The sequence below is a fragment of the Phyllobates terribilis genome, unplaced genomic scaffold (genome assembly GCF_046119375.1).
Source record: "Phyllobates terribilis strain yellow unplaced genomic scaffold, ASM4611937v1 Scaffold_2__4_contigs__length_985480577, whole genome shotgun sequence".
NCBI classification, from domain to species: domain Eukaryota; kingdom Metazoa; phylum Chordata; class Amphibia; order Anura; family Dendrobatidae; genus Phyllobates; species Phyllobates terribilis.
The window spans coordinates 934,321,663-934,333,995 of NW_027362762.1; the positions used below are offsets into that span (position 1 = coordinate 934,321,663).

Consider the following 12,333-nt stretch of genomic DNA (forward strand, 5'->3'; position numbering starts at 1 on the left):
GGTTGAGAGGTTGATCTATCCTTCTGGATAGAGAAGTATGGCCTTGGGGCCTTCCAAGAGCAAAAAGGGGGGGATACAGTGTGATCCCTCCCAACAGCCAGGCCAGGCAGTGTGCGTAGGAATGTGGTCTGTCTTCGGTGGAGGGGCAGTGATGCATGTCCTCCAAGGTCTAAAGTTGTGGAGCTCCTGCTGAGGATGGGTTTCAAGGCGATTGACATCTACGCATTGATACATCACTATTCCACGCCTGAGTTTGAGGTAAGCTTTGTTCGGCTGGAGGGGCTCAAGCTCTTCTGATCGAATTAGGAGTTGGCAAAAAATGAGCCCGGCTGGCCAGACTTTGCCGTTCAGGCAGTGTCTTGCCAAAACCAAATCTAGAAAGTGACCGTGATGACTCGTAACAAGTCGCTTTCTTGTTATGACATCATGACGTGGCTTGGTCGGTATGGAGAGGTGGTGGAGATGCCAAAGAAAAACCGCAACGAGTTTGGTATCTGGTCAGGGGCCTGGACGTTTATGGTAAAACTTAGGCGTTCAGGTGGTACGGTTGCCCACATTCCATCATCTGCCTTCCTGGGTAGGGATAGTATCCTGGTCTTCTACCAGGGGCAACCGAAGCTCTGTCACAGGTGCGGCGACCCCACACACTTCAGTGCAAACTGCACTGTGCAGAAATGTGCGTTGTGTGGGGGTGTCTGTCATCTTACTGCATTTTGTGTGAAGATTAGGTGCCACCTGTGTGGGGAGTTAGGTCACCCATTCAGCCATTGTCCTCGCTCCTTCTCTAATGCAGTCGAGATCCCGGTGGGAGAAAGCCGTGAGGCAGATTCTGCTGGGGAGGGGACCAGCAGGGGTGGAGGAGCTGAGGAGCCAGGGAAGAAAGGCAATTAGAAGACGCCTGCCCAGCTGAGGCATGTAGACAAGCGCAGCCAGGAGAGGGAGCAGGGCAAGCCCCGGGCTACTGGGGCAGCCCCTGTCCTAGATGCCAGTCTTGCTGCTGAGGCCCCGAGGGATGATTAGTTGGATGAGGAGGTCAGGAGGAAACCGCCTCTGCCTCAGAATCCTCCCATTATGAAAGTATGGATGAGGATAATAAGAGGTGGCTAGTGTAAGCTCAGCACCAAAAAGAAGAGAAAGAAGGGAGATAAAACATCTTCTCCCACTCTGACCAAGGTATCTAAGGAAGGCAAAACTGACTCCCCTCTGGTTGGTTTTTCTAACCGGTTCCAAGCCCTTAAGAACATCTCTTCCTCTGAGGAGGAAGCTGAGGGTGAGGTTTGGGCTTCGGCGGAGGATACAGGGGCGCCGAGTCACCTTCTCCTGGGGATGCAAGGTCCGGGGGGGGAGGGGGGGGGGACCTGGCCCAGAGTCTGGAGACGAGGACTAAAAAAGACGGAAAAATGCGGGAATGGACACCTCTGTGTCGTTAAAGAGGGGGAAGGATTCCTCTTCTGAGGCAGAGGATAAGGGAAGTGGGAAGAAGAAAGCCATCTAACTCAATCACCAATAATGGCAGTACCCACTCCGTTGACGCTGGCATCCATTAATGTCGCCAGCATTAAGTCAAATATGGCTAGATTTGCAGCCTTTGATTTTCTCAGCCAGGTTGAAGCTGACATTTGCTTTTTGCAAGAGACCAGGCTGCCAAAGATGGCAGAGGTGTTTAACGCTAAGAGGGAGTGGAGATTTGGGCCCTCCTACTGGTCTCTTGTGCCCGGGCTATATAGCGGAGTGGCGGTTCCTTTTACCGCACCGGTAGAATGCCGACGGGTTATTGAGTTAGAAATGGGGAGGTGCCTGATATTAGATGTCCTCATGAAGGGACAGGAGCTTCGGCTCATTAACATCTATGGTCCTCAATCTAAGTGGGACCGGAAGTGTCTCTTTATCAGGATCAAGCCCTACCTTTTAACGAATCGGCAGGTTGTCTTTGGAGGGGACTTCAACACTGTCACGAGGCCCCAGGATAGAGGAGTTTCCAGAGACAAGCTGACTTAGGATAGCGTCGCCCTTAATAGTATAGCTAGTGAGGCTAGTGAGGATTTTTTTCAGAGCCAGGTACCCTTACTGGATCTTTGTAGTAGTAAGTCAGAGTGGTGGGAGATGTTCAAGAAAAGGGTGGCGAGATTCTGCCGCCAGCTCTCGAGCCTCAGGAGTCTGGACAGGTACCGCCTGCATCTGGGCCTGAGGAGGAAACTCAAGCATCTTGTCTCAACTGGCGGTAGCCGCGAGGAGATCTCGAGAGTGAAATCTTTGCTAATGAGGTGTCAGTATGATAGACATGCATCTTTGGTTTTTGAGATTGATTATGGGAAGTACCGCTCGCCCGACCCTTACAGAAACTGCAAGATGTCAGTGAATAGTAAAGTTGTTACAGGACTGGTTGACACTGCGGGGTCCCTGAAAAGATCCAGATCAGGGATCCTGGAGGTCGTCCGATCCTTCTTCTCGCACCTCTAGGGGAAGAGGGATCTGGATTGGGATGAGATGTCGGCTTTTCTGGCTGAAGCTGTCCCCGAACCAGGGGTAGACCCCTCTCTTTGCGTTTTGACAGAGATGATCAGGGAAGAGGAAGTTAAGTTGGCGATTGAAGGGCTTGGCCTAAAGAAATCTCCCAGTCCAGATGGCTTAACATCTGAATTCTATAAGACCTTTAACGAAGCCTTGGTTCCCCTCTTGACTGAGGTATTTAATGAGTGTCTTTCCTCAGGCACTCTGACGAAGTCAATGAGGAGGTCTGCCCTGATCATCTTGTCAAAGGGTGAGGACCCATCTTGCATCGAGAATAGGCGTCCCATAGCGCTTCACAATGCAGACCGGAAGGTTTTGGCAAAGGTGCTGTTTAATCAGCTGGTGAAATTTGCACTCCGGCTCCTTTCGGGGGGCCAGCATTGCTCTGTTCCGGGCCGCAGTACAATTAGTGCTGTACTCTGTGTCCGAGAGGCGGTGGAGCAGGGTAGCGCTGGTCACTGGAAGGGGTACATGCTGTCATTGGACCAGGCAAAAGCTTTTGATCGGGTTAATCATGAGTACCTCTGGTCTGTCCTTCTGAGGTATGGCCTGCCGGGAAGGTTTGTTGATTGGCTTAAGACCTTGAACACTGGGGCAGAGAGTTTCCCGCTTGTGAACATTTGGATTGGCAGCTCTTTTGAGGTTGGGCGTGGTGTTTGCCAAGGTTGTTCCTTGACCCAGGTTCTGTACGTGTTTGAGATTGACCCTCTTCTTAGGAGGGTGGAGCGTGGACCGTTGGCTGGGATCGAGATGGACCGGGCAGCACCGGAAGCCACTCAGAGTGGTGGCGTATGCCGATGACGTCACCATTTTTGTTTCCTCTGATGGGGAGGCAGAATGGCTGATGTCAGAGGTAAATCGCTACTCGGAGGTATCCGGGTCTAAGATCAACCGTGATAAGTGTGAGAGTATCTGGCTGGGAGGAGGAGATCCTGGTTTTGATTTCCCGGACACCCTTCCAGAACCCAAAGTCTCTGCAAAAGTTCTTGGCATCAAATTTGGCCAGGGGGATTACCCCAAACAAAATTGGGACAGCAGGCTAGAGATCGCCACTCAGAAGGTGAATCAATGGAAGGGAAGGTCTTTGACCCTAAGGGAAAGGGTAAACCTGATCAAAACTTACCTGCTCCCTTTGCTGATCTATCTGGGCAGTGTGTTCATCTTGCCGGAGCCTCACTGGACTCGGGTCTACAGTTTGTTCTTCCTACTGCTATGGGGGAATAGACTGAACCTGGTCAAGAGGGAGGTTACTTACTGTACAAGGAGACTAGGAGATCAATATTGCAAACCTCTGGAAAGAGAGGGCTCCTCCATGGGTATTCTCCTGTAGGGGATGGTTTCATCCTTTCTTCCAGGAATGGGAGACAGAAGGGCAAGTGAAGGATCTACGCACACCGCACGGTCATCTTCGACTTATGCTACCCTGGTTCTGAAGGTAATCCACCGGTGGGGTCTGGGAATGTGGGAGGTCGGGACTCTGCCGAGGAAGCTCCTTGACAAAAGTGTTCTGTTGACCCATTTTCAGAGCCTTCTGGCGCTCAGGGATTGCCCAAGTCGGGATCTTGGGGTGGGTCTGCATCTTTTGAATTCTATCAGGATCCCCCTCGAAGTTTTGGGACTTGGCTTGGCACTGCTTCCATGGGAAACTAAGTGAGGGACAATCTGAAGTGTAGGAGCTCTGAGGACAGGAACTGTCCTCGGGAGCATTGCGGTACTATGCTGGAAAGCATGTACCACTTCCTGCTTTGTTGTCCCTTTAACAGAGGTGTACAACTGGGTGGGCGCCTCCATTGGCTGGCCCCGGCTGGCCGGTCTCTCTTATGCGGAATGGGCCTATGGAGCATTCGGAGATCTGGGTGGTCGGGACCGCTGCACCTTATTTCTAGTTAGCGCAGTGGTTAGGTATCACACATGGAACGCACGGTGCTTAGCATCGACGCAACGGAAAATCCTCCCTGTGGACGATGTGTTTAGGACCATACTCGGTGACCTGGTGAAGGTGCGCTCTCTGGAGTATGAGAAGCTGGGTACACGAAGGGCCGCCCTCCTCTGGAGGGGCTTTTCTTTTAGTGTGCCCTAGTCTGGTCATCTCCTCTCCTGGTGGTGGGCTGCTGCTGACACCATAGATTTTTGTTTTGTTTTGATCAGTAGACAGTTTGTTTGTTATTGTGTTGTTTGTTTCTGTATATATTGTATATAAGGATATGGATTTGGGTGTAGGTGTTAGGTTGGGTGGTGGGAAAAGGGGGGAGGTGGGTTCATCTTGTGGGACTTTGGGACACTGGTTATTTGGGTGAAAAACTGGCACTACCTGATCTGGCCTATGGACATTGGACATGGACTGAGGCATGAGGCGCAGGACCAGCTCTCAGGTCAGTGCCAGGGTTGGGAATGGTGGGCTCGAGTGTGGGGGGTTTTGTTTAGTCTTCTATATATTTGTGTAGTTAGTATTTATTTTATATTAATTAAAAAAAAAAAAGTTTGTATATATTTTGTCAGCTATTGTTTATATTGTTTATTTTATGTTTATTTTATTTATTGTTTGTGGCTATTATTTTCTTTGGTAACCAGACCAGAAGTCTGTAATATGAGTAGTTATTATTCTGTATATATGTATAATATGTGTGTGAGGAGAGAGGGAGCGGCTGGACCAGTTCATTACATTGTTTATTTTGTGGTTATTAATTTTGTTATGTTTCTGTTATTATTATTGTTATGTTTTTCATTTTTATAATAAAAAGATCTACAGGATGTAACTCAGGACCAGTAATGTAATGTATGTACACAGTGACTGCACCAGCAGAATAGTGAGTGCAGCTCTGGAGTATAATACAGGAGGTAACTCAGGATCAGTAATGTAATGTATGTACACAGTGACTGCACCAGCAGAATAGTGAGTGCAGCTCTGGAGTATAGTACAGGAGGTAACTCAGGATCAGTAATGTAATGTATGTACACAGTGACTGCACCAGCAGAATAGTGAGTGCAGCTCTGGAGTATAATACCGGAGGTAACTCAGGATCAGTAATGTAATGTATGTACACAGTGACTGCACCAGCAGAATAGTGAGTGCAGCTCTGGAGTATAATACAGGTGGTAACTCAGGATCAGTAATGTAATGTATGTGCACAGTGACTGAAGCTCTGGAGTATAGTACAGGAGGTAACTCGGGATCAGTAATGTAATGTATGTACACAGTGACTGCACCAGCAGAATAGTGAGTACAGCTCTGGAGTATAATACAGGATGTAACTCAGGATCAGTACAGACATCATGTGTTGGATCATTCTTTGAAGCCCCCATACACATTAAAACTGGTCAAACCTGCTGACCCGATATCGGCAGGACCAGCTGACTGTCCTATGGGGGAGGGACGGTGTGTTTTCCGGGGAGATAATCTGCAGTCAGAGATGTCTGGCGTTAGTTCACTCTGATCTCGGCCATCTATTAGATATGCATCCCTGACCAAAGCAAGCAATGGTGCTTCTAGAGGAATGGCTGAACAGGCTTATTTTTGGGCCCAGTTCGAACAATCCTAAAATCAGATCTCACATCTACTGACAATTCAAGAGAACAGAACTTAGCGCGTACTAAACTTTTCAGCATGCTTGCTTCAGATATGACCACATAAGTTTAGCAGATCTTCATAAGACATACAGATAAGTGCAATCTACAGTTCTCTGATATCAGCCATTTCAGATATTAGACTTGCTGCATTTTTGAAGCAGCTCAGACATCGATGGTTACAGCGTTTCGCCCTTTTGTACTTGGTATAGCCACCCACGGCTGGTTACGGTGTTTTGGTTGTGAGTGGGTACATCTGTGGAAAAATATGGGTGAGTTGTGGAAAACCATTTTTGTTTTTTACAGCAATTTCTCAAAGTTCCTCCGAGGTGAACAACATGAGACGTAGCCAGAGAATCTGCACATCTTACATATTTATGGGTTCACCTGAATGGAAAAAGTGACACACCCCACGCCTATAATTACATGTGTATCCAAACACCCAGCGTGAGGTCAGGTCTCACGGGGAGATAAGCGTGCAAGTGACTGGGATCCAGCTGACGGCGAAAACTATACCATTGTACTGTAGAAGTGAGCAGGAAGCGCAGCTCCGGAGGCAGGACAGCTGTGGACACTTACAAGAGAGGCTGCTGAATAGTTTTTCCTACAAAACGATATTAGGGATGTGTCACCGGCTTAAAAAACAGCCGGCGCTTCCCTGCCCAGATAATCCGTGTAGTCTCAGGATTTCCATGTCACAGGGACCTGCAAATCCCACAACACTAACAGGTCACTCAGAATAATGGGATTATATAACACAGAAACCCAGAAGATGGACAGGCGGGCGATGGACAGAGGCGGGCGATGGACAGACAGATGGGCGATGGACAGAGGCGGGCGATGGACAGACAGACGGGAGGTGAACAGACGGACACACCATCAATAGATGGGGAGCCCATCGATCCTGAGAACCGAATGGAGCAAAGGTTGATCATGCGCGCTGCCGCTACATGATCGACCACCAATCCCTTCTTCAGAGCCCCTATTCTCGGGATCGATGAGGGTCATGTCTGTCAGAACCCCAATGATCGGAAATTTATCCCCTTTCCTATGGATAAGGGATAACTTTTAAACTCGAAAACAGCCCTTTAAAAGGATTATTCCCAAAATAACAAGTTCCACACAAAATGAAGGGAGTGGCAATGGGTATGATCTACCTCCACTCCCCTCTTTAGAGTGGCTCTTCAAAGCCCCGGTTCTCGGGATCGGTGAGGGTCATGGTTGTCGGAACCCCAGTGATCAGAGACGTATCCAATTTCCTGTGGATAGCCTGGGAAAAAAACTTTTAAACTTGAGAACAGCCCTTTAAAAGGATTATTCCCAAAATAACAAGTCCCATACATAATGAATGGAGCGGAGGTTGACCATGTGCACCTCAGCTCTTGACAAGACGAGGCTGCAAAACCTGGTTCTGGGAATTGATGCCGGTCCCAGCGATCAGAAAGTTATCTATCTTATGGATTGGGAATAATTTGCAGAGCTTGGAAGAGTTATTCCCAAAATATCAATGTATATACCCCAAATCTCACATTTAGGGAAAAGAAGGTGGTGGACAGCCTGCCCCCAGCCACGATGTTGTCAACAGTACTGATTTTTCCTGTTACAGCCCCAGGTTAAAAGGAGATGTAGGGTTTGAGCAAAACTCATCAGTGGGCACTCATGGCCTAACTGGGGAGGTACATTAGGATGTTCGGGAAACATTGGGCTGAGATACTGTCTTCAAGGGTAGGCTGAGGGGGGGCATTAACTTCTAGACATCCCCGTCGAATGAGTCAGAGACTAGATTCAATGCAAATTATCCACAAAAATCGGAATAAAGGGGCTTTCTGGGACCAGGAGACAAGGTCTGTCTATTTTCCACGACGTTACAGCGCCACTCTTACTTATTGGCTGTATCTGGTACTACAGCTCAGTCCCTACACTTAGGGACAAGGCCAGCACCAATTCTGGATAGAAAGTCATACCCTTTTCCTAATACCTGACAATATTTTAAGGAATTCTACATTATGCATTTGTGTAGCAATTCAAAGAGAGAGAAACACGCTGTGTGGGGCTTCCAGAGTAACGAGCGAGGTTTAATTACTTTATGTTGTGGCCAAAACACAAACTATGTAAAGTTGGGCAGTTTGGTGACATTTTTACATTTTGCTTTTATTTTGTATACAGAAGAGATATACAGCACAAGACACATGCAAGCATGAAAAGGCTTTGCTGCGGCCAGCGTGTATCGCGTCTTTAGACATCTAGCTTGGTGGCATTATTCTTGTCCCCACTCGGCTGTGCCCCTATACTAGTGCCTCATGTGGTGTGCCACTATTCAGAGCTGTGGTCACACTTCTCATAGAACAGCATCAATGAGAAACACCACAATGCCAAGAGGTGCTGCCAGCCACAGCTCAGTGGCCTGAACAGCAGGTTATAGAACAGCAAGAGCTGAGCAGACTGATATATATATTAAGGGTGAAAAACTGCATAGGAGTCCACTGGGCGGTCCTAATTAGTGACTGACAGTCTTCCCTGTCTAAATGTGCATCAATAAATGTCAATCACTACATAGGACCACCCACTGGACTCCTAAGCATAAGAACAGAATGCTTAAGAGTCCAGTGGGCGGTCCTATTCAGGGATAGACAGCTTTTCATGTGAATAGATAGAGTTCAGTCACTACATAGGAGTCCAGCATATGGCTTTAAGCATAGTAGCTGGGATTTATACTGAATCTTTTCCCACAAGCCTATGCTAAGGAGTCCAGTGGGCGGTTAAAATCAGTGATTGACAGCCATAAGAGCAGTGATTTAAACGTATACCTTTAAAGACACCCTTTAATACAGCCTGTAAAGGAAGCACAAATTCTCTGACATTTGCCTGGTTACTCCCTAAAACTCCATTGATCCTCAGAACGAAGGTCCAAGAGTCTAGTGTGAATGCGTAACTACTGCTCCCAGAAACGGTGAATGGTGCGATGGCCACACATGTGCAGTACTACTCCATTCACACAGGACCCACTTCGTATATAATGCACACAGGACCCACTTTCGTATAAAATGCACACAGGACCCACTTTCGTATATAATGCACACAGGACCCTCTTTTGTATATAATGCACACAGGACCCTATTTTTGTATATAATGGGGGCCCTGCTGTCAGATTCCCAAAATCATTGATAAGTCTTACGCTAGTGTTAAGCTGGACTTAGACATTGGGTACTTATCTGCAGACCACTGGCAGATCTGGTCAAAGGAGCTCCTACACATTAGATGCAAGGTGGCTAACATGCCCATGTTGGCAAAACTGTCTGTCTGTCTAAGGTGTAGGGGTTTGTCCTAGTTTACTCTCCTCTCCCCATTGAAGACAGCCGATCAGAGAGTGTGTATGAGAAAGGTTGGAAGGAATAGCCATATATGCACCAGAAGGTGATATTACATGGATATCACTGGACGGATATAAAATTATTTCCAATTACGTAAGGCTACGTAATTCCAGGTCCGTCCTCCATTGAATAGGAAAATTGCGGGCTTTTATGTGTAGGTTCAGTTTCCTTAGTGATTATATAAAAAGCAAACACCGATTTCCCTTCAAGGCATGAAATTTCTATGAACTGACAATTAAACAGCAGCGTAATGGCCAATTACAGCAAGTTTTATTTCGGTCATGCTGGTTAGTTCCAGCAGAAATTATTAGAGTCTGAGGTTTAGTGGTGTATATACAGTATATACTGCTCATTTGTAGTCCATGCCCTAGGTGAAATCAAAGGAAAGTATGCCCTTTAAGATGCCCTAACATAAAAAGTAAATAATCAGAATATCATCAGATGTCAGATCTTTGTATGTAGCTAGATGGCGCGCTACCGGTTAGACGCAACACCTTCTGACTACACCGCCAGTTGACAACCGGCTATATTTTTACGGCACAGTCATAGAAAGAGTGTTTATCCACTGTCCCCTCGTCGATAAGACTCACACCAGGGTCAATCTTGCGATCACACATCATACCGGTTATGTTAGCTCCACACTGGCCATACACCAAAACCTCACATTCCCAATGCCGTCATGCGATAGATATTACCACAGTACCACTTTCACAGTTCCATCATCACAAGCTTATATTGCGTTGTAAACCTTATAAGGTGTCCTATAACATTTACTATCAGAGACGTGAACTCTTTGGAATTTTCCGACCGGAGGCAAACAAACGTCAAGGCCAATTCAGATGAAGGCAATCGTGGGTCTTTGACCTATTGAAAAAAAACTCATTCAAAACACAGGGAGATGCTGACGGAGAAGACACTTTGGTTGGAAGAAAACTTTCCAACTCCTTCTTTTAAAGTGTATTACGGGTCATAAGTCACTAATCTGTGGGCCTGAGGGACCCTCGCCGATCATAAGAGCACCATACGTCACTCCTGGTCCTCACACTATTGAGTGGAGGTTATGGAAAGTCACTCACTTGTTCTATAAGTTCCAACCATGGATGATCAGCCTTCTCTTAGCCATGTTTAAGGATTAACAGAACCCCTTTCTCTGGACCCATGAGACCACCACAAGTCAGATCAGTGTATACTCAGCGTTTTGTTTTGTTTTTCATTGCTTAGCAGAAATCAATATCTCCCTCCAGATGGTTCATTGATATGAATAGTCACTGTAATACTTCACTTTCCCTGTGGGAGTGCTGCAGGGAAATTGAACATGTACTATCAGGTTTCCATAGAAATTTCAGCTGATCATAGAGATGGGATACAACGTGTTCACTTTATTTTAGACCTTTCTAATAAATAGGGATTGTTCAAAATGGGAAAACAAGCTAATTGCCCACAAAATCTGTATCCTCCTGAAGCACAAGTGCCGAGATATACTCGTATAATTCTCGTGAGTAAAGTCCTTTAAAGGGGTTGTCCAGGACATGGGTCATCATTATCAGGATTGGTGGGGGTCAGACACCCATCGCCCCCCAACGATCAGCTGTTTGCAGGTCCCGTGATGGATGGAAAAACTGTGTTAGGAACAAGAACCACACAGCTCCGCTTCTGCAACTCAGCTCCTATTCACTTCAATAGGAACCAAGTTGCAATACCTGAGAATGGATGCTACAGAGTCTACAAGGTTGTGGTGGCTCCGCTCCTAACACAGATGCCAAGGGACCTGCTAACAGCCAATCAGTGGGGGGTGATTGGTATCGGACCCCCACCGATCCAGATATTGATGACCCTTTTCCAGGACCGGTCATTAGTATCTAAGTCTTGAACAATTCCTTTAAGTTTACATTCTAGAGAGCATGCAGTACCCACATAATGATCCTTTTTTGTTAACTTTTTTTTTTTTTTTTTTTTTTGCCGCCATCTCTAATTTATTGTAGATCAGCAGATGGGAAAAGAATAAAATCCAGAACATTCAGTGAAAACACTCGGAAATGTAAGAGCCGCTCTTCTGCTTGTTACTTCAGCAGCCGCATGCAAAAAATATTTCTGTCTTTCCAGACCCTACAATGAAAAAACATTTCCTCGGATCTATTCAAGTCCATAATTCTGTGCAGAGTTCTAGCACCCAGGCTAATAAGAGACACATGTTTCTGGGGGGAATGAGATCACGGGGGGCTCATTTCCCATGGCTCCAAACTACATGTAGGAAAATTGGCAAGTTGCTATATCTATATATGGTGCATATATTATTTGGAAAAAGTAACCTCTGTTGTCCAAAAAGCCATTAACTCAGGGTAATTGTGCGTAAAATCGCTCATTTTTTAATTTCTAAAATTCAAAACAGAAAACTTTCTAAGAATATTACCAGCAAAGGTCTTAAACACCGCAAATAATAGAAGGGCAACTTTGTAAAGTACAATTCTAGTCATTAGAACAATTTTCCCAGGAGTCTTAAAGGGATCCTGTCACGTCAAAAAACGCTATTAACCAGCAGATATGGGGTTAATCTGAGGTCAATAGAGTTCTAAAGCCGTCGCACTGAAAGCCCAGCTACCGGGAGGAAACTAACTTTATTCCTCCAGCTTTCAGTCATAGAGGCGCGGCTTCAGTACATAGTGAGCAGCGGCTGTAACCACGCCCCCAGCAATGACTGACAGCCGGCTCCGCAGTGCATCAGTGTGGAGTGGTCTGGTTTTACTCATAAATTGAGTAAAACATCAGTCCAGGAGCAGAAAGGAGCAGATTTATTTGCCGAGATATATTAAAAGGTTTCTTTTTTTTTCACGTGCACTACTGATTTACAAAAAAATAATTAAACTATGGTTACTCTTTAAAATGGAAA

At 46.4% G+C, this 12,333-nt stretch overlaps 1 protein-coding gene across 1 annotated transcript in view; it reads right to left on the bottom strand.

Annotated features, from left to right (window-relative positions):
• The window catches only part of RCAN1 (regulator of calcineurin 1), a 95,879-nt gene that overhangs the window by 40,528 nt on the left and 43,018 nt on the right, over positions 1-12,333 (bottom strand). The window lies entirely within an intron of this gene.